General features: G+C 40.6%; 1 protein-coding gene across 2 annotated transcripts in view; it reads right to left on the minus strand.

Annotated features, from left to right (window-relative positions):
* The window catches only part of LOC150076644 (ras-related protein Rap-1b-like), a 68,652-nt gene that overhangs the window by 6,348 nt on the left and 35,144 nt on the right, over positions 1 to 27,160 (minus strand). Inside the window, exon 1 of one of the 2 annotated variants that reach the window (XM_090385972.1) lies at positions 18,790 to 18,900. The exons of the other annotated variant lie outside the window; for it this stretch is intronic. The gene's annotated coding sequence lies outside the window, so the exon portion shown is untranslated. Of the gene's footprint in view, positions 1 to 18,789; positions 18,901 to 27,160 lie in introns of those variants that run through there. 2 annotated transcript variants of the gene reach the window in all.

The following is a 27,160-nucleotide window of genomic DNA, read 5'->3' on the forward strand; positions in this document are numbered from 1 at the left end:
AGTGCGCACTGCCAGTGTGGTTGAGAAGAAAAGTTTGTCTCCTTTGAGAACGCCTATCTGCTAAAGAGCCATATTGAAGGTGAATGAAGGCAGTGGCGATTTATTAATAGCAGGGCCCTGGAAAGTACATAGAGAGTGAAGTGATAGAGGTGCAAGAAGGACATTGTGGAGACAGTCAGAATGTTTTAAAATGAATGCACGTTCAAATCATTCGTGTGTTTCTCTTTTTTTTTTTTTTTTGTCTCTGATTAACTTGTGAAGTTTGGTGTCAGTTTTCTGTATTCCAAGCAGAAAACGATCAATGGTCGGAAGTTGATATTAGTAGAGACCGAGGCTGGAGCTTTAAGAGAGAGATGGTGGGGTTATCCTTCAGTGGCATTTAACCCAGGCATTTGGGAACTATAATATCGGGTGATCATTTTAATTGTTTCGATAATTTGTTGGGTGGTAGTAAAAGATTGGAGTCCTCTGCCAACAAGAAAAGGGTACAACGCGGCAGTGAATAGGAGGCCTGATAGCATCCCTCCCTGAGATACTATTGTAAGGGCGTGACGAGTAAAATATGTTTTTCCGCCTGTGATACAACATTCTGTTACAAGGAAAGAATATCGCCTTCGATTTGGAAGTATGTCTCAGGTGGTCAAGATGAAGAGCTGCATTAAACTTATGCAGGTAGACATGCATACAATCGCCGCCCTCCCCACTTCGGTTGGAAAAGCCAAGAATTCGAATTCTGTGATTGACGCTAGTTTTTATGGGCTTTTTTTTTTTTCAAAATGTGGCCAAGTTAGTCAGCCTCAGGCGGGGGTTTCATTGTTGAGAAATCAGATTTTTCAACCTTGTAAACAGACAAATCGACCACAGCAAACACACAGTTTAGAGACAAAATACACTGAGTGATCACTGAATTATAACCACCTACCTAATTCTTCGTAGGTGCTCCATTTACCCTCAGTACAGCAGCTATCCGACGTGGCATTGATTCAACAAGATGTCGGAAGCGCTCAGGCGGTATGGCCAACCAAGCTGTGTGTAATGCGGTGAGCAATGCAAGTATGGAGGTGATTGGTGTATCCAGACGCCTGATATGCTTTCCATAGTATCCCGCATGTGCTCTATGGGATTGATATCGGTGGAGTTCGGAGGCCAATCGATATGCTGGAAATCAGAACTGTGTTCCTCAAACCATTCCTGCACAACAAGTGCCCGATGGCTCGGCGCATTGTCATCTTGGAAAACACCATCGCCATTCGGGAAAAAGGGTAACATAGTGGGATGTATACAGTCATCAAGCAGTTGACGATAGCGGAGACCACTGATACGTTGTTCCATATGCACCGGGGGTCCAAGTTCCTGGCAATGAAACATGCCCCACACCATACAACCGCCTCCACCGGCCTGCACTTTTGATAACATGCATGATGGATAAAGAGCCTCATGTTGTTGACACCAAATCCGTACACGAGCATCCATGGTGTGGAGTAAATTACGTGACTCATCCGACGAGCACACCTTCTTCCAGTCTTCTAACGTCCAACTTGCATGCTCTTTGCACCAGGCGAGTCTTTTACGCCGATGAACCTTGGTTAGGAGAGGATGCCGTAGGGGTCGTCTGCTGGCATAGCCCATGCGTGCGAGCGTGCGACGCATCGTCATGCCAGATATTGTTCCGGGTTGGCCCATGTTGTATTGGGTAGTCAACTCTTTAACAGTGCTGCGCCTGTTCACTTGTACGAGTTGTACCTGGCGCTGATCTCTAACATCAACCTTTCGCTGACCTTTTCAGTTTTGCCGTCGGGTCGTTGTTTTACCATTTTGACGCCAGTCCTGGTACACTTTAACTACATTTAAATTACATTTGTCTCATCACGGTTTTATTGAAGCAAGGTCGACGATCACAAGCTTACTTACAATGGAACCTGACATTAGAGAAGCCCTTGACAAAAACAGACAATCGGACGTCATTTATATAGATGCTTAAAAAGCTTTTGATTCAGTTTCCCATAAAATTTTATGCAATGAACTGGGTGTAACAGGACTTGCTCTTACTTGGTTTCAGGATTATTTTCACAATCGGAAAAGTATTATTCGTTATAATGATGTTCAGTGGAAGCTCATTAATATTGAGAGGGGTGTTCCACAGGGTTCCTCTCTTGGCCCTTTACTTTTTAGTATTTTACTTAACGATATATCCGCTTGTCTTCAGAAAGCCAAATTCACTATTCTTAACTACGCTGATCACATGAAATTGTACGAAGAAATTAATCAGTCTTTGGATTGTGAGGAGCTGCAGAAAGGTATTCAATTAATACACCAATGGATTAAAAGTCACGTTAATATTGATAAATGTCATGTCATTACCATTTCAGATCCTCACAAACAATTTGTCATCTGTCTCAATTAGAATCTTTGCATATTAAAAGAACTCGTGAAATAAAAGATTTAGGGATTTTAAGAAGTAGTAATGCATTGTACACAACAATAAAGTAACTGCCAGAGCCTCTAAATTACTTGGATTAATCAAAAGGGCTTCTTTTCACTTTGTTGGCCCTCATACCACCAAAGCTTGCTTGTACACCATATATTCGTCCAATTGTGGAGTACGCGACACAAGTGTGGACCCCCTTTGGTATAAATAATATTAATACGCCCGAAAGGGTTCAAAAATCTCTCATCAGATTCTTGGTTTGTAAATCAGATTTAGACTATTTTATGTTTAAATATAAAGATTGGTGTCAAATTTTTAACCTTCCCACTTTAAAAGAAAGAAGGAATGTGTTTGACCGCTTCCTTCTACATTCGATTCTTCGAGGCAAATTAGATGTTCCATTGCTAGTCTCGTTTATTGACTTCAATTGTCCCCCCAGGCCTTTGAGGGAACATGAATTATTTCACATCTCCAAATTTAGGACAAATCATCTTAAATTTGAATTTTCAACAGAATACAGCAGCATTTTTAAATGAAAATAAAATTGGTATTTTTATTAATGAAACCGGTGTTAAAAATGAATATCACAAACTGCTGTTTTAGCCCATTCATGTTTTCTATTAATCCTTTATATTTTAACTTTACTGGAGTTTATTTGTATTACTTTTATTTTTATATGTTATTATTATATTTCAAACTGTTTTTCACAAATGTAGGCTTTTTGTTGTTTTTTGTGATTAATAAAAAAAAAAAAAAAACTATGGCGGCTCTCGAACACCTCACCAGTTCTACCGTATGGGAAATCGAGGGACCAGCTCGTCGAGCACCCACAATCTATCCTTTATCCAAGTCCGATGAATCCTTCCTTTTGCCCATCACACTCGGAATTTTACTGCCTGTTGAACCACTGATGCCTTATCTATGCTATGTAGATCGACTAACTCCGCACTTTCGTACCTCACGTGCTCAACGTGTCGCATTCAGCTTTCATAGGGGTGGTCATAATTCAGCGATCACTCAGTGGATACTGTCTCCTAATAACCTTAGTTGCTTTGGCATTTAACACACAGATTGCATCAAAAGCTGAGTGGATGGCTAGATATCTCTGTAAAGAAAGAGAAGAAAATTTCCCCAAATCTCAGGAAGGGCAGAGGCTTTTATAGTTCTAAAGTGCTTCGCTTCTTTTGGTGCGGAAATCTTTGGTGTTGGAACAACCTGATAGGAATTCACTGCGGGAAGAAATTCTCTAGAGTACTGGGCTGTCTTCCTTCACCAAAGGAAAAGTTTTGGCAAGGTTCTTGCGATAACCTTTGAATGCATTGTAGGCAGTCTCCTGAGTTGAGCTGATTTGGAAGGCTGCTTGGTGTTTAGAGTGAGCTCACTTTTTTGTGGTAAACAGTAGGATGTTCTTGAAGGAAAGTGGTTTGTTAACCATATATGAGACAGTCCATAGTGAGACATTTTTGATCATCTGTCTCTCCTATTTTATGTTCTGTGTCCCATTATGGAATTGTAGAAGTCATGAACTCGGCAATGAACCCGGAAACCGTCCTGGAGGTTGAATGGATTCGAAATTTGTATACAGAACTAACGCGAACAATTTTATAAAAAAAGAATTGCAAGTTTTGATTTGGTCCGATTTTAATGAAATTTCGGAACACTCAACAAATCTTCTAAATCATCCGAATGTAAAACTTCATGAAAGTCCGTATGGCAAGAGAAAGGCTGTTACGTGTGAACAGACGGACACGGTGGAGATAATGAGCTGCGCGCTTTTGCGAATGTGCCTAAAATTGTTAAAATTATTTAAATGATTTCTACAGTTTTTCATTTCGAAGTTTAAGTGGAACGCTGTCCACCAGTTTTTTTTGTAAATGTTGTCCTATATTTTTCCCATTCGGCCATCAAAGTGAGGACCAGTTGAGCTCTGTTTTCTCGGTAGTCTCTGTTGACACGTACCCGACGATCTGATCGATCCCACAGATTCTCTGTAGGATTTCTATATGAGTACCATCATGTTTAGAAAGGACAGCCCACTTCAATAACAGCATCGGTTCCACATTGAACACTTCCGACCAGGTTCAGTACGATTTTTATCCCTTCGATTATATAAATTTTGTTCCAACAACTTAAGACCCGATAATCGAATATGTTCTGACCAAAACCTTTATAAATTTTAGTCTTCGACTTTCAGAACGCTGCGATGGGTTCTCTTCCAACAATGGGTGACGTCACAATAATCGACGTCTGTCTTTTGGCTCAACTGACTCCGCCATTTTATTTTGATGGAGTTTCTGTAACGTAACTTTTCCAGGATGGCAGAGGAACTAAAATAACCCATCCATTGTTTGCGTTGTCGTATATAGCTGTGTCGGCACGGAAATGAATCCATTCACTTTCCTCTATCCCCGAGCTCTTTCACCACATCCCTCCCCCTTCAGGAGGGTTTCCCTGGGACTGCACGCTATCCGAAGTCTTTTTGTTCGAAAATCGAATGCCTTATGACAATCAAAGCGATGTTTTGTAGTTCGTCGTAGCAGCCAGTTCTCAGAAATGAGGGCAGGGCCGGGATTGATTGTTGTTCCAGTGATTGTACGAAGTGTCAAGTAGATAAAATGGCTCGGGCGAAGAAAGGTTACAATGGCGAAGGTACATTCAATCCTTTTAAGTGACTACTAAAACGAAAGGAGTCCGTGTATTTCAAAACAACCTTAGATTAACTTTTTCATTTTTGCGTACACCACCCTTCAGAGTATTGGAGCAACAGCAACGTTGAAGATAATAAAAGTTCATTAGAGAAATTAACAGCGCGTGAGACCAAGCATTTATGGGATTAAAGATTGTTATATTACTCGTCGAAAGATTGTTGATATGGGAAGCGCATCCGTACGTCCTTTGGGCACCATACATACCTTATTGCGACTCGTCCATCCTGATTTGTTTCCCCGCACGTTATATTTCGATCACCGCTCTGGAGTGTCGCACGATTTCTTTCTGGAAGATAATCTGCTATCGGAACGTTGGGCCGCCTGCCGACAGCGAGTGGAACTACTCGAGTTATTCAGTTTATTGAACCAATGGGGGACATTACTGGAACTTCTAAACTTCCACGCAAACTGCGAGTCCCAGCCGACTGACTTAGTTCAAAGTCCCTGATCGATTGTTTCTTCCTGGTAAAAGGCAAAAAGAAGAGGCTCCTCTGATCAATACTAATGTCGTGGGATTAGCAGCCACGGAAAGGAAGAAAGTCCAAAGTTTTATCGCACACCATTCTCTACCAACGAAGTAAATGTGTTTCTGTGACTGACTTTTGCGCGCTGATGAGAAGGGGGCGGAAAACGGGGGGTGGAATAGAGGAAGTCACCTCAGAGGTGGCCAGAGATTACGCCGAAGACGATACACCACCGGACAAAGAAACATCTAAATGGAGTCTGGAATGAGGGAGGGGAAATACCAGAAATCTTCGTCCCCAAGAAAGGACATCTTCCCAGAAATTACGATTATGAAGGAAGGAAAAAATTCTCTCGCTCGATCACGACAAGCGCCATTAACACGCGCGCCCCCTGGAGACGCCATTTAGTTAGTTAATAGGTCACACGCCACGCCCTCTACATTTTGAAGAAGCCTTACCTTCCAGCGTTGATCGAACAGGAAAAAACTTTTAGGATGCCTTTCCATTTATAGCGCTCTTTCAGCGCCGTCCCGTCCTGCTCGCACGCACCGAACAGCTATTTGAAGGTCACATTCAGAAAATGTTTCATCAGCGAACAATCGATCTGTGTTCCTTCATTGCGAATCTCAAGTGCGAATCTGTTTATAAATAGCAATTGTGGAAGTGCAGTAATCCAAGGAGACTCATTATGTGAACGCAATAAATGGGAAAACAATTTTTCGAACACCCACAATGGGTTTTTATGACACAGTTTTTCGAATGTTTTATTAAGAAGTGTCATTTCCTCACCTTTATTACGTAAACATTGGAACTATCATGCGCTTGCGCGAGTAACTACACCCGTATGATGTTTAATCTTGCGTATATGCCTTTTTTAAGGGTCGAAGTTGGGAGTGACCCTCCTACACTTCGTCCGATGCAACCATCGAGCTTTTTGCTGGCATGATCCGATAATTTTTCTTTAATTCTACAAAGTAGCGAGCTGTGATGTATGTACTGATTCAAATTCTCTCTGGACTCAACTCAAACTTCTCTCTCTCTCTTGATGGTCAAAGTCAACCATCAAGGGAAGCAAGACGAGATAAAACGATTAAGAATATTCTCTCTAATAAGCCCCCCCTTGCATTCCAATTGCCTCCTGCTAGTAGGCGAGGATTGCATAGAAGGAGTACTTAAATAGGACTTGTTTTTTCTGCGTCCATAAAAGAATTTATCCTCTCACATCAACGGGGGATCGTTTCAAATGTGATTTGTGCTCGGAAGAAACAAAATGTTCGACAGAAGCCTACCTTGTCGCTACCGGCCCCTATGGATCAGGCCGTGGCTAGAGTGGATAAAGGAGAGTTGTGTCATCACCATTGCAATCGCCACCTTCTCCAAAAACGGACGATTGCCGCGTAAATAAATCGCTATGGATCGCTACCAGCAAGGGTCCAAAAAGAACATAGCAAGGAAACTCTAGCTAAGAAGCTGTGAGCGACAACACGAAGTAGCAAAGTGTCAGACGTAAGAATAAAACTCACCCAACCCCTGAAATTCGTAACAGTAATGATCTGGGAACAAAACATACAGGTAAAGAGAGTTGGGAAAAGCACGACAGGGTTTCCTGCCAGCAGCTTCAGTTTAAATCATGAAACCAGTGGAGAGCAGAAGGCTCCTAATGTGGAGAACCCAAAGAAAGGAAATGCAATAAAGTAGAAAACATTATAGAAATAAGCCACAGCCAGATCAGAGATGGTTTCCAGAAACACCCCTTCGATGGTAAAACCACTCTTTCACAGGGCAGAGATTATTTTGGAGTTCCACCTGATATGATCCACATATATTACTCGGAATAATTAACCCCACAGCCCGGTTAGAAATGAAGCCCTCCACACTTTTGCTGATAAGATAGGGGAACACAAATATCTCCTTCCCGACTGGACTCAACGGCTCAGCACAGACAGTTCAAGCATCTAAAAATTTTTGTTTCAAGGCTGAGTCCTTAACACGAAAGTGAAAAACATTATTGCTCTTTTTTAATAATGACAATGGGGTAAAGTTGATGTTCGGAGGTTAAAAACACATCTCTCATACTGAATGTTCCAAAATTCATAGCCAGTGACTAGCGTCTGACATGTAGCTACCACCGAGGACAGCAACCAAAAGGTCCGAACCAGCAGGAATCTCTCTTCAACTTTTCAACCAAAATGTCCGCAGCGTGGTTAAAAAGAAAACGTTCTTAGCGGAGGACAATGATTTTATATGCCCTCAAAGGACAGCCATCTTGTTCTTTTCCTACTTACTTCTGATCTCATACAATTTCGAGACAGATGCAAAGAGGGCAAGATAAGGGGAGGAGTAGGGATTTTTTTTATCTGAATAGCATCGAACTTACTATAATAAGTCACAGGAAATGTGACAAAGTACGAAGCCATTTGTGATGTGTTTGAAAAGTCCGACATTCTCATTCAAATTTATTATTATTTTATTTTATTATTATTATTATTATTATTATTTTATTTCCACATCAGTGGGTACCCCTGGAACAGCCTGATTCGGCTATAAGGGTGTACATTATGCAAATCCAAGTTGATTACATTGATTGGAATTGCAAGAGATCAAAACAGACTGAAAATACACAAGATAAAAATCAATAAATAAAATAAATAATAAAAACAATAAAAAAAAAAAAACGTGAATGCAGGGAATCCTTGGCAGGGAATTCTTTTCACATAATGCTTATTCTTCGTGTTTATAGAGTACTTTCACAATGTCCTGTCTATAGCGCTTCCAGCTGCAGAAAGATGAGGCTTCGATTCCCAGGGTGTTATATGTTCCGAACGTATTCGCCGGAAACATTGACCTAATGCACGTTTTGCAGAGAAGATTGTGGACAAGGTGCTGAACTGCACCGAGTTCATTGTCAGGTCCGAGGGTTTGTAGAATCCCAGATGTCAGGCGAATCCATTTGGTCGCGTAGAAGCTGGGCCAAGGTGTGTAGATTCCTCTCTTTGACGGTGGTTTCCAAGGGTTTCATGCCAAGGTTTGCACAGAACACGCTCCTAGAGATGGTGAAAGGGTAGCCCATCTTCCTGTTTAATCATCTCAGGAGCGAATATTCAACCCCCAGAAACCTCTTTAGTTGAGTAGAGGAGGCCCCTGACCAGATTATGGAGGCGTAGAGAGGTACGGTGGCCTCCTCTAGTCGGTCTGAGACCTCCGAGAGGAGGTCTCAGACCGACCAACTCCTGCTGGATTGCCCAGAACGCCTCAAGCGTTTTTAGACTGGCCATCTTGAGGTGGTCTTTGAAAGTAAGACCGCCATCCCACTTTTACCCCAAATCTATGTGGGAGTGAACCTTTTTAATGGCGGTCCCATTTATTGTGAGCATAATTTCATTAATAGTCCTCCTTTTTGTGAAAGTCATTTGAGCTGCTTTCTGGGGATTCAGTTTAAGTCCCAGACGTCCTAGATAATCTTGGAGTTCAAACAGTACTATCTGATTTTCATAGGCGACTGCCTCAGCTTTTGCTGGATCATCGGATGTGACCAGCATCTTGAGATCATCCGCGTATGAAATGAAGTTTGGGTGCTTCGCAAGGAAGGGCTCTAGTACTGCGGCTAAAAACCATTAGATGAAAGAACTCTCCCTTGTGGGATGCCGACAGAGGTCGTGGTGGTTCTAACCTGTGGTCATATTTAATAAATTTGTTAAATGAAACAAATTTAATAAATTTGTTTCATTTACATATCACTCGACCACACTGAAGAGGACAGAAGAGAATTAATTACGTGGACCGCGACAGCGTAGGAGACATAACTGCTCCTACGCTGATTTTAAATGATTTCAACTGAGTTGACTTAACTCATATGCGAGACGGCTTTAGCCCTTCTCGCATATGACTTAAATTAACTGAGAACGCTTCCTTCCAGGGACAGCTGGTCACTTAACCTAATTTTCCACAACCTCGAGGAATAAAATTAAGGCTCGCTGTTGATAAGTTTCAGTGAGATCATTCGCTCTTTGCAGGCGTTTTTCATTCCGTGTCCATGTTAGAATAGAAGGCACTTCGCGAAATATGATAAAAGGGAACTAGTCTTAAATTCATAATTCTTAGATAGCTAATGAGATGAAAACAAAATCCGTAGAGGAAGCCTCACACTGACTTGCAGAAACACTAAGGTTTTCGATGGAGTGGCCAAGCTTCTCCGAATCCCACCCGCTCTTCGGCATGGTTCAATTTTAGTGTGAAAGGAACCTTTCTCAAGAAGTAATACCGGAAGCGGACATCTTGACTGGAAGAGCTCCCATAATGTACAAGAAAGAGAGGGCTAATTTCCTAAGAAGCAAAAGAAAAGCAATGTAAAACGTCATCTATTAGAAACTCCGACACGGAAAGAGAATTTGAAAGAAGCTTTTTTTTCTTTTTTCTTTTTTTTTTTGTGGGCTTTATGGCTTAAGATCAACATGGCCATAATGCGCCTTTTACCAGAAGCAGCATCACAACTTCTGAAACTCCTGTATAGCGTAGCTTTCCTCCAAATAAACTCAAATCTTTCGAATGTACGAAGTCGGGGAAACCCCTCTTGCAAACTAGAAGGATTAATAGTGACACGGTGAAGAAAACCATCAATACCTTACCAAATATGGCCATGGGAAACCAAATGGTTTTCCACAATTTTTGATAAAGTTATGAAGTTAGCACCTCTTTAACGAGATCTTGGAAGAGACAACCATGCCAACGATATCGACCATCTACTATGTGAAATTGTGCCAAATTGATGAATTTCGAGGACTTTAGGCCCATACCCATATGCTGTACCCTGCTAAAATTATTTGAAAAAGCAATGCAATTCGATGTTGCTCAACACTTTTACAGCACAGCCCCCCCTCCACTTGCTGGATTCCTTGTTAAGAGGCGCTCAACAGTAGAGCGCATTTGGACATCCTCTTCCTGGATATAAAAGCTGCTAATGGCAATGTCTACTCCGCTACATATTCTCAGAAGATATTTTAACATAGATGGGAAACTAATGGACGTCATTAGGCAGTCGTTAGGACTAGGCACCTCTTAGTTACCCATAAAAATCTTCAGGTATTGTATACAGTTACCAGGTTACCAGGGAGGGCTCTTATCGGCGACCCTTTCTGCAGCGGCCTGGAAGCTTTCTTGGATAATATCATTAAATTTCGTTCCTTAGCAGATAACATGAAATTCTCCATGATCTCAAACGATGCTGAACAAATTGCGCACTTACATGAAAGGGAAAATCACAAAATGCAGATGCTTCCAAATTACTTAATCTCAATTGAGATTACTTAATGTTGAGCTTAACCTGATCAAATCGGCCCAACTATTCTCCCACACGGATCTGGGCCTTACGTGCAATGAAGGCCTCTCTTCTGGACAGCACTTTTTGACAGAATGAAGACCAAGACGTACGCAGCTATGCGGGCGATTAGGCAGGGCTAGTGGCTGTAAGGGACCTCAACCTAATGACACAGAACATCAAAAGATGACTCTTTCCGATCCAGGTCTATGTTTCTGTTATTTGGACCTCAGCTCCTCAAGTACAGCTCAGCAGATTCTATAGGCTCCAATATTGGATCCTGCGGTGGGTCAACCTCTCGTGAATGGCTGGAAAACCATTCACGATCTCAAGATTGGCCGTCCATTCCAACCTCGGCCTAACTTCATGGAAAATAAAGATCGCAACCACAAATATCCAGCTGTTGGCAAAACTTATCGCAGGGAAGATAGACGCCCAATCGATTTCAAATACCATTAGCTGCTCGAACTTGGCAGGCAGGAACGGAGTCGCGTGGGATTTTCACTGCCGGTTACCTTAAAAGGTTTATTGTGTTTAAAGAATATGTTCCCATCTAACGCAGTTAGCCTCCATAATGCTGTTGCCACCGATCCTTACAAGTAGATATCCCATCTATATCTACTATTACTGATAATACCTACTCTCTAATTCATTGAGATAGCACAGCACCTGTCTCTATTGGGATGGGTTCCACTAAATTGTGATGGCCACCTTTTCATAAAAACTTAGTGTATCTTGACAAACCTGCAGCGTTAAGGCACGATGAAGCATTAGTTGTGCTTTGGTATTTGTGAAAATGTCACAGAGGCATTCTGTAAAGTTGCGTGTAATCTTAGCCGGAATTTGCAATTATGAACATGTTATCTTGGTGATGGTTGCAGTTTAATCTGTAAAATGTTTAAAGGGCTTCATGGGACCTGTAACTACTAGTCAACTGGATTTAAACACATCATCTGTAAACAGTTATCTTCTGATTTCATGTTAATTCAAACATCCTGTCCTATTCTATCATGAATGCATATAAATCTCGCAGAGATGCATGCATACATACATAAGATTCTGCGATCAGTTATCGGTACTTCTGAGCAATTGTGGAAACCCTATCAAAAACATTGAGAGGGGTGTGGCCGTTAATCATTACTTCGCCCCACACGAGAACAGTGCCCCCACCGGAAGTGTCCCTTTCTCTGATGTTGGAGGGATGGTATCGCATTGCTCGTTGTCTCCAGATGAAATAACGTCTAGAATCTGTTTGTAGGATAAAACGGGATTCATCTGAGAACAGAACTGTACTCCATTTGTCAGAACTCGAAATCGCATGTTATGGCACCAGTTGCGAGTTCTTCGATGGTTTCGGACTAATGAGATACAGATACAAGCCACTAAATTCCTTGCGCAGAATCCACCTAAATTGAGCCTTCTTAACAGTCCGGTTGGAAATGTTTTTACCTGTGGCAACCTTGAGAAACAGTCGTAGACTGGACATCGTAGAGTTCTGTCTTGCTGTTAGAGCCTGACAGCGGTCTCTTCTGGTTGACGCAGCCATCGGGGGATCTTGGCTGGCTCTTCTGGTAATGGTTCTTTTCTCCTGAACCTGCTTCCACAGTGCCGAAATGACATTGCGTGACACTTTAAGCCAACGTGCTTGAGCCTGCCTGGCTTCAAGTGGTCCAACGTCCCGCCATCTCAGTGAATCATCTAAACGACGATGACTTTCCATCCTGAGTACTGGATTTGTGGCTATCCCACTGAGAAAGCCAGAAAAAACAGGAAGAAATGATGTGGTCGCAATCCGTCTTTTTACAGGCATGAATAATTTGCTTAATGTACGGATCTGTAAGATGGTGGATCCATTTCTGTTGGACACTCGAAATTCCAGGATGCGTATTACATCAAATATTGTCCTTTGGTGATACTGTTCACAATAAAATATTCATGAAAATCATTTTGTTAATTTAGGAAACCCACGAAAAGCAAACTTCAATATTTTTTTATTCCACTGCTCGGTGAAATCGGTTTTCGTTTTATACCTTTTGCAGGATCATTATTAAATTTGCATTAATGAAGTGGACTTTAATCTCCTTATATTTCTGAAAGTTAATTAAAAAGAAAAACACATATTTAAATACATCTTAAACCATACTATCTTTAAAAACCTTAGTCTTAATAATTAAGAATCTTAAGTCCTCTTTATCTATAAAAACGCGTCTGCAGAATCTTTCATTGCAAGAAAAAAATCACTCGGCACATCCATTAAGTTAAAATATTTCAATTTTCGGATGTCCATAGATTTTTCTTTCAGCAATGTCCGCGAGTGACCTTCAAAATGCACACTTCAAAAAGAATTGCGAAAAGTTTTAAAACACCTTCGAAACGTCACTACTCGTCGAATGGAGTTTTAATATTTGATCGAAAGTGCTTCTGCTGGTATTGATGTGGACCACAGTTGGGACACAAACAAAAGCTGGAGGAAACCTTTGTTGACAATGAATTGCGCATTTCTACCGCGTTTCTCGTTCGAAGTCAACGATGCAATAAGGAGCGCGAGACGTTGTTGCGATAAACTGTACATTTCGCGCGCTTTATCGAATACTGTTGCGGTACAAACGAAATATTTAAACCGTACAAAAGTGAGTGTACAGACGTCTGCGGGTAACTTTGAACTGGACAATAATCATCCTTAGTTCTTTTGGTTTACTTTGCGTAAACCAACTTGTCCCACGATAATTCTGCAGAAGAACTGTTTCGGTCCTTTTGCTCTTTGTTACAGTTGTGTGTGTAATTTTTCATATGTCATTTTTATTGGACAATAGTAAATTCATAGCAGAATGGTCATAAGGCAACTCAGTGCCTGTTCATTGAGAGTATTCTGTGGTAGATTTCTCTTTTTTTTTTTTTTGCGAGATGAAAAACCCGAGGTCCCAAAGGTTAAAGGCGAGCAATCTTCTCCAGAGAAGGAGTAACTCCCTCATGGTACGGAAAGCTCCATAAAAATCTCTCTCTCGTCTTTGATAGAACTAGAACCGAGTCCTCTTCCATACAAGGGATTTATAAAGGTTATGTCTTCTGTTGTCTCTCGTGCGCATGTCCATAACCTTGCAGTTATTAAGTTTTCTTCTGTGGGTGGTAGTTAAAAGGTACGGCATTCCATTCGCATTCCATCATCTAATAAGAAGCTCCATCTATCCATCCATCGCGCGCTCTCTCTCTTTTCTTCTGTCTCTCTGGCTACGTATCTTTTAGTGGGTCATCTCTGATGCGACATCTCCTCGCTGTCTTTTTATGGCTTTCAACCGAAGCGGACATTTCGCTTTTAGAAAGCAATTGTTTCGGCCTTGGTGAAGTAAAATCCCTTTGAAGACGTCTTGGCGAAGTGGATGAAGACCTCTCCGTGTCTTCATTGTACGAAGAAAGATAATGCGGCGGAGCGAATGCTGAGGTCAGAGGAGAAAGAAATCGAAAGCGGATGAAAGGTGAGCTTTGAAATAACAATAAAAAAAACGCGTTTGACAGCGGCCGACAAGTCTGCAAGTTCGTATGAAGGGTCGTCGATGAGAGAACGGAAACAGAAGATAAACTTCCGTATGACGTTAGCTGGAGAAGGTAGAAAAGTCTTTTCACGTTTATGAACTTAAAATGTACTCTTGACAGCTCCTTTGTTAGTTGAGACTGTGCAATCCTGGAAGGAATCCATGTTGGCCTTCTTTAAAGAATGACTGGCTCTCTCTCTCTCTCTCTCTCTCTCTCTCTCTCTCTCTCTCTCTCTCTCTCTCTCTCCATTGTTTCTTTTCTAATAATAATGAGAAGGACGTTCCTCAATCGACACTTTGTTATTAACTCGATAATCCTGAAGGTAATGTGAAGGTCAAAACAATACAAGCCTGAAATCCAGGTAATTCCATTGTTTGCCGAATTCATTATTGAAGGTCGGATGAAGGTCGAAAGTGCAAATCTGAATAGCAGGGAATGGTTGCGGATTGCGCTAAATTGGCAAGAAGGGAACGTAGGCCATGAGGCATAAACGCGCCATATTTATAAACTGCGGATGAATTATTCTGTTGTACAAAGGATAAAAGTTCTTTAAGACGATAATTTAATCTTGTAGACGATAAACTGGACGGTAATTGTTTATTTGCAGCAATATGTCCGTCTTAATGACCATCTTATGAACTCCAGTATGCGAGACAAGTGAGTTGAGATTCCATCCGACAGCGATTGATTGCGATCATTCTCCAAGTTTAATTGATGAGAAACTCAGAGAAAACATTTTTGTTGGGGCACAGATGACAAAGTCGATGACGAATCCTATCTGCAATTTGAATGCGCGATGACCGCATTTGAAGAAGTATTCATCAATATATAAGAAAGTTGCGAGTTAAAAAAGTATCGTTAAAAAAGTGCTGAACAAGTTTTTACTACATAAAATAACATTACATCTTAAAAATTCCTTAAATCTTAAATATTCATTTCTTGCACTCTCTTCCCTCCATGCAGTTTTTCCTTGAAAATCTTAGTTCCGTTATCAAGGAACATGGTGGGTGAATGATTCCACCAACGAGATGGAAAGAAGGCACCAGGTAAGGTTGAACGTAAGAATTCCTAACTTTTTCCATCAGGAAAGAGAATCTGTCCCAACGGATAACTAACTAACGGTCAAAACCACGATCTTCAATCCTCCATGAGATCCTCTGCCACTACCAGACACTGGAACTTTCATCAATACTCAAGGACATGAATGCCGACATCCAGTGTAGGACGCAGGATCACTTTCAACTCTGTTCTACCCCAGCACTGTGTTGCTGGCACCTTGCAAGGGTTCGGGATTTGCTACAAACTTTTACAAGACTTCTTCTCGCCTGTGTACCTTGCTGTGGGTCCGGTAAAATGACATCCCCGGATGTCCTTTGCCGAAAGAGCGCTAATCTTTGCAAGGCACCCAAGACCCTGCAGTCTTAGATTCTTAGATTTCTTCTCTATCTCACTCAACCGGAGGATGTCTTCCCTCTCTATCCTCTTCTCTTTTCCCCACTTTCATCCTGGTTCACCTCCCAGCGGTGGTGGCGGGCAACGTTGGGTCCTACTATAGCCCTGCGGTCAAGTAACCAAAGACCCAAAAACACAACACAACGCTGCTGTGACATAAACCAGACATTACACTTTTTCTGGTTTCTGCAGAGGAGGTCCTGTTTACCTCCACAAGAGCACTATGGTGCAGATGAGGGAAACCACCGATGGCGCCTTCCACCAAATATTATACCATTGTGCCACTATGCTTTTTGAAAAGGGTCTTCGACAGTGGTCATAATCATCATCCTGCCAACACTGGGTGAGAAAAGCCCCAAATCGTCAATGACGTGAAGAACTTTTATGAGGTTTTTTTTTTCACTTCGTGGCTGAGTTAGTCAGTCTCAGGCGCGGATAGCACCATAAATTCGGGTTTCAGCAAAATAAACAAAACGAGAGCAGAGAACACACGCAATTCACATATATAATACGGATGGGAGGATGAATTTGGTCTCGGGTGGCCCTAATTTACTTTTTTAGAATACGTGTAATTTACAGGCTCGATACACTGACGCCTGATAGCCTTGGTTCCTTTCAAAAACACCACTCACTATTTCCCAAAGCTATCAAATCGTCAAAACTTTAATAATGTAACCAACTGCTGGCTTCTTACCAACCATTTATTCGTTCGTTTTATGGATCCATATATCAGATTTCATCTCTCTCTATTTATTAAAAGCGCCTCACTTTTCACCATCTCTCTCTCTTGACGTTCTCGTGGATGCCTACTTTCATCAAACCCGATGTTTTTCACCAGTTATTCCTTCCCTCTCCTTATAAATTGCATCGAGTCATATATCCTGGAAGCTGAGATCGTTTTTCCTCGCTATCAAGTACAAGTATTTGTTGACGCGGAGGAGCGAAGATTTCACGGAATGTACCTCTCATCCACCCCCTTTCCAATATTCACCTGCAATGCGAAAGAGATCTGAACACGCTTAGGTCGACCTCTTGGGAATCAGACAGCAACAGAGGTTGCACGAGAAGTATTTCGTACGGAAAAGTTTCCTCGATGAAACATCCTATAGGTTATCCGGTCCCATTGCATATTTCTTTCTCTCTGTCTCTATCTATCTATCTGCATTTCTTGGAGAATGTTTTCAGTGGTGTTTGGAATGTTTATTTGATTTTGCCCGAAGAAGGGAACGCTTCCTTTGCGTCTTACTCGTATTTCTTGAATATTTTCCGTGCAACTGTCTGACTTCCTGTTGTGGAGCACACTTCTTGTTGAGGAATAAACCACCAACGCAAAGTTATCAGAAATATTCTTCGACTGAGTGCAGTTTGTGATGATGCAACCGTGCAATGTAGAACTTCTTACGCCATTTCTGAAATATGCAAATTACTTCGTGTGTTTTCAAAAAGGTGGTTTAAAAGCAATCATATTTGCAAATACGAGCGTTTATACGCAATGTTCCCAATTGCATTTTTTGAAGTTATAAATGGTAAAAATCGAGAGAGCAATATAGAAACAAGAAGTAAGGAAGAGGGAAGGAATCGCTGAAAAAGTGGGAGAATAAGGAAAATAGAAAGAGACAGAGAAAAAACAGTGTGGGGGGGGGAACAACAGAAGGCCATGGAAGAAAATGGAAAGGGGAGGTAGATAGATAGATAGATAGATAGATAGATAGATAGATAGATAGATAGATAGATAGATAGATAGGGGGAGAGATGGAGAGAGAATGAAATAAACATAGAGAGAGAGAGAGAGAGAGAGAGAGAGAGAGAGAGAGAGAGAGAGAGAGAGAGAGAGAGAGAATGGCTGAACGTAATGACGAGAGTGACGCGAAAAAGAAATGGAAATTGAAAGTTTGAAAGAGAAATTGAAGTGAAGAAAGAGAGAAAGAAGTGATGTAGAGTCGAAAACAATAATAAGAGAGATGGATTCGAAAGATATTAAGTATAATTAGAAAGGGACAGCAGAAGGACATAGTAAGAAGAAAGCGAAGGAGACAAAGAAATTTCAATCAATATACATTTAGGCGCTGCCTAACAACATAACAAGTTCTCGGATCACATCACAGAATGTGGCCTTTCATCCAACAGAAACACTTCTCCGCTCGCCCACGAATTTACAACACAACGCTCTTGATAACGTGTCGGTATTAAATCGCGGAAACTGCGTCTGTGTGAGTGTGTGCGCGCGTGTGTGTGTGTGTGTGCAAACTTTATGATTTTTATCGCAATACGTTACGTTGCGATTGTAAAGTTTCCGCTTAAGAGGCGTCTGTTTCGGTGGGTACGCGTGTCATTGACGGGAATAACGGCAGTACGAAAATTGAAATGTGCTTCGTCGCAACAACCATAAAAACCAGTCGGTAATTCTGGCGAGGTCATCCAATCGGCAAAGGGAGCGAACTGGCTCGGAAATGAGCGATCCGCACTCTCTGATCGCGGGGAAACACTCGCTTTCGAAACGAAACAGCCAGGCGCGGAAGAGGATCTCGACCCGTTCTTTGCGCGCGGTCGCTTCCTCTGTCCGGACACTCAAAGTTGGCGGAAAATTGCTCTGACCTGTGACCTTTACCGAAATAACAATTGGCAAAGTGTAATTCCTCGCGCACTCGAAGAGACCTCGTAAAAGCAGCGCGCTAATTGAGGAAAGCGCGAGACGAATATCTTGAAATATGGACGGAGCGCTGTCCGAATGAAATAAGGGCGTCCTCGCTGCGGCCTCGCCCCGGAGCCATCCCTCCTGTGATCTACGGGCCGATAAATAAACGGCGTTCTGTCTTTCTCCGACCGATTTCGCGATCGCTACAAGCTACGGCCCCCTAGGCTGACATTCGCTCCATCAATCACGCAACTTACCTGGTTGCCATGGATACAGCGGTAGTTTTTCTTCTTTGGCGTTGCCGGAAGGCCACGGATCGCAAAATACGCTTCGGCAAAGTCGGAGTCTGCAGTTATTGGCTTTGCGGGGATGCGATTTCTCTCAAAGAGTTCGTCTGATGGCGAACTATCCCAAGTTTAAAGGTCGTAATAGAGTGACATTCGGTTCGGTTGGGAAAGCGGACCCCGAGTCGCCGTAATTCACCTGCAAAAGATCTCATTTGGAAAAACGACATCCCTCTTTCACAAAACGAAATTTCTAAACTCTTTTGCGAGCATTACTCCAACAATTTCCAGAGGACACTTTATTTTCCACCTTTATTTCAAACTTTTTTTAAAAAATAGTTTTTACATTTTAAAAATTAATTTTTTAACTTAAAATATTTTTAATTAAAAAATTTCCACATAAAAAAATATTTTTCAACTTAAAAAACATTTTTCAAAATATTTTTAATTTAAAGTATTTTCTCAGATTAAAAATGTAATTTTTCACATTGTTTCTCTCAAAAGAAAAATATCTTTTAGAATGATTTTTTAATTAAGAAATTTTTAAAATCGAAAATATTTTTTTCAAATTTAAATTGTTTTTAAATTTTTTTTAAAATTAAGATTTCTTTTTCAAATTAAAAATATTGTTTTCAAAATATATATTTTTTTCAAATTAAAAATAGATTTTAAAATATATTTTTTCGAATTAAAATTAAAAAAAATTTCCGTTAGATTTTTAAAAATTTTTTTTCAAATTAAAATATTTAATTATTTTTTAAAAATAATCTTCCAAATTAATTTTATTTTCAAATTAAAAAAATCTTTTTAAATTTAATTTTTTAAATTAATTTTTAAATAATTTTTTTACAAATTAAAAAAATGCAATTTAAAATTAAATTTTGCCAAATTAAAAATACCATATATTTCAAATTTCATATTTTAAAACATTTTTCTAATAATATCTGTTATTTATTTATTTTATCCTTTTTCTACCGTGAATTTATTTTGCGCTTTTTTCCCTTATTTTACTTTTATCTTCAATTTATTTTCTTAATACATGTTCTTTCTACGATTATCTGTCCACCGATTTTCTGCTCTCTTTCTTTTTTTTTCTTCTGTTTCAAACGCATCATTATTTATTTTGCGCAGCTGTCAAAACTTTTATGATCGAGCTTTCAATTTTTCGATTTCCCCCCTCGCACTTATAGTAGATGACTTCATCCGGTACTTCAAGCTTAGCAAACTTCTCTTCTTATAGAAGTAGCCAAAGCAGAACGCCATGCACGTGCCATAAAAAAATCACTTTCTTCAATTCCATTTGAATCACATATTACAAGAGTACCAAGGTTTAGGGCAATGTATCTCGCAGAACTTCATTTTCTTGTTCAATCTACGAGTATTTATTGCAAGGGCGCATCGGAGTGCTACAAAATGGGAACTGGATGGGAAGTGCTCCCAAAGGACCATTTACTGAACAAATGCCTTCCTCCAGCTGGAAGGCGTTTCTTTTCAGTTTGAAAATATCTCGTGCTCAGAATGGTGTTTTATGACTGCAATGCTACAACCACATCAGAAACTGATAGATTTTAAACTCGGGGCAAACAACAACTCATTATTAAAACTTTGTTTCTCCTTTAAAGGTGTTTCTACCGTCCGACACGGTTGTAGTGCAGAAAAGCGTGTAAGAATTTATCTTTCTCAAAATTTGAAATGTTTTGCAAGATAGATTGAGATAATTTCTCTGTCAACTATCTCGCAATTTAAAATCTCCTTTTAAAATGGAAGATGCAACGTATATTCAAATCGCGTTGACTTCATTTTGGAATTTGAACGACCCCATTCTGCAATTTTAACAGAAACGTGAAGACATCGGCGGTGCAAGATGGAAGAGAAACTTAAACCCGCTGTTTACAATAAGAGTGGAGGTTTGTTGTCAAAAAAGGTGTTATGAAAAATGATTCAAAGACCATCATTTTAAATTTCTCCTTTATCCGCCATCTAAATCATTCTAAAGCGAAATTAGTTGGATTTTGACGCTAGGTATGTCCATTGAAACTATCCTCTGCCTCCTATCTTTTAGCCAGCCCTTGATCCAACGAACGATCTCGCCATTAAAGGACTTCGACGGTTTCTGGGTCAAGTTGTTCTCTTCTTCTTCCTTGGATCGGAAATCCAGCTGCAGAACACTCTTTGGCTTGCTGTCCTCTCACTGCTGGAAAGAGTGGCAAGAATTAAATCCTTCTCTTCTCTGTTCTTCAACGCAAGAATCTCAAAGCCCGGACGAAATTGTATATCTTAAAATATATCAACTCAGATTATACTATATAATTTGAGCCGCTTTCTTAAATGGTCAAGGGTGCAAAGGCGTTCACGAGTAGGGATGTTGGGGAGTTACTTCACCCGCATCTCCCCGAACATCCAGCTCCGATTTCAAACTCTAAAAACACATTTTCTTAATGATATAATCTATTTTTAATGAGTACTTATTAGTTTTTTTTATCTTCATATATTTGATATTTTTATGTCCTTCGTCTCGGCGCATCATGGCCTAAGTTGCCCACGAATCATAAAAATCCAAATCACACGTATACTTAGAAAAACAAAAACTACCAAGCACAGTTACTTTATTATATATTAAGTTTTGAATTTAAATTATTTACAGTCGAAACTTGCAACCGCATCCGGTTACAAGATTTCTCAAGACTCGACCCGATACAGGACTCTAAATCTGGAATCTTCCTAATGGAACCAATCGAACAACATAAACGCAACTTTAAAGATGCATTTACAAAGTTACAAACGTAAGAATTTTCTACCACAACTGCGACACTTATTTCATTAATCGGATCTGCGTCCCTCCCCCGTCATCCACCCCCCCCTCCGGGACAAGCCTCGCGGGAATGGAAATAACCTGTCTGCACGCGCACACGCGAAAACATTTTGTCCGAGAAAGTTACGCTAATAGCTTCACTCCGCGCCACACCCTATCGACAGGGATGGAAGAAAGAAATTCGCCCGCACGAAACCCCCGCATAAGGTCAATTAGGCGAAGAAAGAAACAAACCAATTTTTATTCGTCGCACGCGACGTCTCTCCTATCGGTCGACATCTTCCCGACATCTCATCGGGGCGACGGGAGCGCCAATTGAACAGCTGGTGCCCCGGTGACGAGATGTATTTATCTGGCAACTTGTCGACCGCAACGGCCACCAACCGTCAGCAATTAGAAAGGACGTATTACTCCGGTCCTGCCCCCCCCCCTCCCCCGTCTCTCTCTCCGTTTTTCTTTGTCTTTGTGCCACGCCGTGCCGGTTGTTTTCTCAGGCATTTCAACTGCGATTAGGCGATAAATAAATCGCTTCAAAATGCGAATAATTACTTCGATTCTGCGCACAGTTTCCGAGAATAGGAATACTTTTCAGAGCGGCTGACCCCTGTAAGTGCCACCTTAACTGCAACATCCGGTTTAATTTTCGGCGTTCACTCGTCTTCTTTTTTTTCCTGATTCGGTTAATAAAATCGTTTTGATCTGCCGGCGCAACGAATGAACTGCCTATTTGAGCAAAATAGGCAACGGTCTATTTGCGCGAAGTAGGCTTCCTGCAGATTATTGAAAACAAACAAACAACAGAAAGTTTCTGTTTTTTGTTTGTTCGTATCCTTCGGTTTACTGATTCCAGGCGTTTCTGCCTTCGTCGTTGTCTTACTGAAACCACGCACTTGAATAGGCTGGGGGAGGAGGGCGGATTAAAGCGCCATAATAGGCCTCACACGTGGCATTTACGTAACCTACAGTCGTTTAAAATTCCATCTACGTCACGCTCGTCTAGTGCAGGTGTCTAGCGGTACTACTATTTCGGCGTCGCTGACGTATCTGTTCCGTTAATGACCCTTACTTCATTCCGTGTATTGATCGCCGGAAAGGGGACGCACTCAATAACTGCGCGATCCCTCGATGTGACTTCTCTCCTTTCAATGCCAAAAGTCTACGGAAAATAAACATGTACTTTGTCTGTCCCTGAAACCCATTTTGCTCTCTCTCTCTCTCTCTCTCTCTCTCTCTCTCTCTCTCTGATTTCTGTATTTCTCTCGTTCCTTCTGTTTCTTCCTCGTTTTCCTCTCTCTGTACCTGATTGTTTTCTTTCTTTCTCTTCCTTTGTTTTATTAGTCTTGCTGTAAGCTCAAGGTGGTAGACGACTCTCATCATCTGGTGAATACCGCAACTTTATTTATTGGAAGCTTAAAGTGGTGAAACCCATGTTTTGTCTCCACAACAAATTCCGGCAACCTCCATCTCTTCTATGATGCAAAGTGAGCGAGATCTTCTGAGCGAAGTCTTCTGGACCTCGCCATGATGGGCATCATGGCAAGATCCAGTCTTCCTTACATTTCTGAAACGCTGCAGATTGGACCGCATCTGATGGTAATTCTGCAGAAAGCTTCTGGATCCGATAATGTATAATCTCGCTGCCTCTACTCTACCAAATAGTGACTGGAAGGAGTCCGAGTAGTGAGCATGAGATGAGGCATTGTCGAGGCCACGTTATATTGGAGCTAGGTATACGCCGTATCCAAAATTTCCTTGTGCCATACATGTTCCCCTCTACTCTTAATTGTGAATAGTCAACTTTTCTTCTTCTCTCTCTTCTATTTTTTCAAGTAATTGTAATCTCCTCTCAGAACAGCTGGATGCTACTGAGCTGTACAATATTGTCGAAATATCGATAGAAGCATAACTGTTAATAATATTTAAAACGAGAAAATAAAAGCACTCTATCCAAGAAGACATACACTCTGTGGCCACTTTATTAGGATGGTTGTGCTACGCGCAAAAATATTTAAATCTAAGAAGGGTGCAGAGAAGCGCTATAAAGCGGCGTGATCCGACTAGTGCCCAAATCAGTTCCCCGGCAGTGAAGAATGGACAGGATCTCATGTGGCCCACACCAGGTCATGTCAGATCTGGTAGAAATGACCGTGTATTGGTCTACAAATAATAAATTTGTGGTTTCCTCGATCAAGACTGTAATGATGTTGCTCAAAGGGAAACTTGATTACAGACTACCCCCCCCGGGCTGCTTATTAATGGAAAGCAGGTACCATTGGTATCTCAAAATAGATACTTAGGAGTTCTGTTAGATGATAAATTATCTTTTTTCCCACACTTGGATTATTTAAGAAGTAAAGTTAAGAATTATATTGTAAGGTTGACAAGAACTGAGTGGGGATTAAAGAAGAGAGTTCTAGGGCTGTATTATAAAGTTATTTTTATTCCAATTGTAACCTACGCGGCTTCGATGGTGTATGGGAGAATATCCAATGTCAAAAAAAGAAGTTGATGTCAATTCAAAGATCAATGTTGTTGTTGTTAACGGTAACAGCTTGCAGGACAGTGTCATCAATTACTCTGCAAGTCATTGCAGGAGTTTTACCGTTAGATTGTCAGATGTTATATACAGCCTTTTGTTGCTATTTAAGGAAAAGAATGCAGATATCATGTCTTGGAATAACTAATGATGTGACAGTTCGAGTTAAAGATGGAAAAAAGGAGATTGTGGGTAAACTCCTGGAAATATGGCAGGACAGATGGGATGTAAGTGTAACAGGGGCAGTTACCAGATTATTTATTCCAAGAGTTCATTTTGCATACCACAATAAGCATTGGTTTTTTTCCTAATATGTTGACGTCCCATATATTAACGGGACACGGATCCTTAAGGAGTAAGTTGTATGATCTTGGTCTGGAAACCCAGCCAGATTGTAATTGTGGTTATAATAAGGAAAGTTGGAATCATGACTGTTTATTGTATGAGGAATATCGCCAATTGTTCAGAAATGAATTTTTACATTTTGGAAGAGGATTTGAGCCTCATTACATAGAGAGAGACTAAGTCTAATTTTAACAAGTTTAATAAGGCTAAGGCGCATTTAGGGCTAGAGCCTCAAGCTGCGAACAAATTTAGACTATGTATATAAAGTGCTTAGCATCATAATACACAGCCATTTCTGAATAAACAGAAAATTTTTAAGGTGGCATCGTTTTAGGTTATATCTCATATTGTGAATGCCTTCACAACGAGTTGCCATGATATTGCACTACTTCGAATAAGTAACGCTTCACCTAAGGAGAAGACTAGTGTTACTTATTCTCAGATAGGTACCACCACCCAGACACTTATTCGAAGTAGTGCAATATCATGGCAACTCGTTGTGAAGGTATTCACAATATGAGATATAACCTAAAACGATGCCACCTTAAAAATTTTCTGTTTATTCAGAAATGGCTGTGTATTATGATGCTAAGCACTTTATATACATAGTCTAAATTTGTTCGCAGCTTGAGGCTCTAGCCCTAAATGCGCCTTAGTCTAAATACATCATACACCATCAGGCATCTCTCATATTGTGGAGTTATACTTCATAACTGTTTTTGCCATCATTGCATCACTTGGGTACCTACCCACTCACTGACGAAGGGCCAAATAGTCCTGAAACAGTGCTGTCTGGGTGGTGGTACCTATCTGAGAATAAGTAACACTAGTCTTCTCCTTAGGTGAAGCGTTACTTATTCGAAGTAGTGCAATATCATGGCAACTCGTTGTGAAGGTATTCACAATATGAGATATAACCTAAAACGATGCCACCTTAAAAATTTTCTGTTTATACAGAAATGGCTGTGTATTATGATGCTAAGCACTTTATATACATAGTCTAAATTTGTTCGCAGCTTGAGGCTCTAGCCCTAAATGCGCCTTAGCCTTATTAAACTTGTTAAAATTAGACTTAGTCTCTCTCTATGTAATGAGGCTCAAATCCTCTTCCAAAATGTAAAAATTCATTTCTGAACAATTGGCGATATTCCTCATACAAATTTAGACTATGTATATAAAGTGCTTAGCATCATAATACACAGCCATTTCTGAATAAACAGAAAATTTTTAAGGTGGCATCGTTTTAGGTTATATCTCATATTGTGAATACCTTCACAACGAGTTGCCATGATATTGCACTACTTCGAATAAGTGTCTGGGTGGTGGTACCTATCTGAGAATAAGTAACACTAGTCTTCTCCTTAGGTGAAGCGTTACTTATTCGAAGTAGTGCAATATCATGGCAACTCGTTGTGAAGGTATTCACAATATGAGATATAACCTAAAACGATGCCACCTTAAAAATTTTCTGTTTATTCAGAAATGGCTGTGTATTATGATGCTAAGCACTTTATATACATAGTCCAAGTTTAATAAATTTTGTGAGTTAGTATTTCGGAAGAGAAGAAGGTTACAAGTGTTGGTGGATGTTTTTTAGGCATTCTGTATACTGATTGATGTTGCTGATTGTTGCCACTTCATGTGGTCTGACGCTTTTAAGGTTTTGTTCTACTCTTAATACTGTTAATATTGCTGTTGATATTATTATTATTTTTAGGACCTCCTGGGTTAAGCCCCTTGGAGGTGGGGAAGATGCCCATTGAAATTGCACTACCATCCAATAGGCGTGGAGATGGTACTTAATACCGACAGATGATCCAAGTCTGGCTACAGGTACCAAGGGACGAGCACCAGGGGCAGTCACGCTTGAGTGTATGCGTCCTGGTGGCTTTTTGTTTTTTTTTTTTAGTAGTAGTTCTCTTTTGGAAATATGATATTGGGTGGAGATGGGTGCTTGCCCGGGTGCCACCGTATATACATTAACATATGATGATGATGGTAGAAATGACCTGAGTTCGAATCCTTTCAATGACGCAAGAAATTTTTATGGGCTCTTTCACAACTTTGCTAAGTTTATCTCTAAGCTTTCTTTTTTGTAAACAGCTGTTGTTGTTGTTGTTATTGTAATACGGTTTTAGGAGCATTAGCGACTAAGGCTATATTGCTCCCTGTATATTGTCTGTAAATTGCGTGTTCTATAGTCGATTTTCTGTTTACTGGACAAAGAGCCGGAGTTTCCAGGATGGAAAAGCATGCTACCTTTGCTTGAGACCGACTAACTCAGCCACTTTGTGAAAAAGGACAAAAAAATCCTCACATCATCGACGGGACTCGAACTCAGGTCTTTTCCATCTGGACGACGATTCTACCAACTCCACTACCCACGAGGGCTCTCTTGTACACAGCTAACGGACCCTAGAATCACGCAATTTATAGCCATAACGCACAAAGATGTTGTTCTTGTAACTGCTCATATTGATCTTTTTATTTGGGAGTCGATGGAATGGAAGCATTCTCCAAATGTCTCTTTCGGTCAGTCAATATTCCGGTGATGATGACCAACCGGTATCTTCTGCAATGGATTTAATCTGACATTAATCGATGCAGAAGGAGATTATCGATTACCGAGGCATTTAAAAAAAAAACTAATC

The sequence above is a fragment of the Mastigoproctus giganteus genome, chromosome 12 (assembly GCF_048544385.1).
Source record: "Mastigoproctus giganteus isolate SK-2022 chromosome 12, ASM4854438v1, whole genome shotgun sequence".
Taxonomy (NCBI): Eukaryota; Metazoa; Arthropoda; class Arachnida; order Uropygi; family Thelyphonidae; genus Mastigoproctus; species Mastigoproctus giganteus.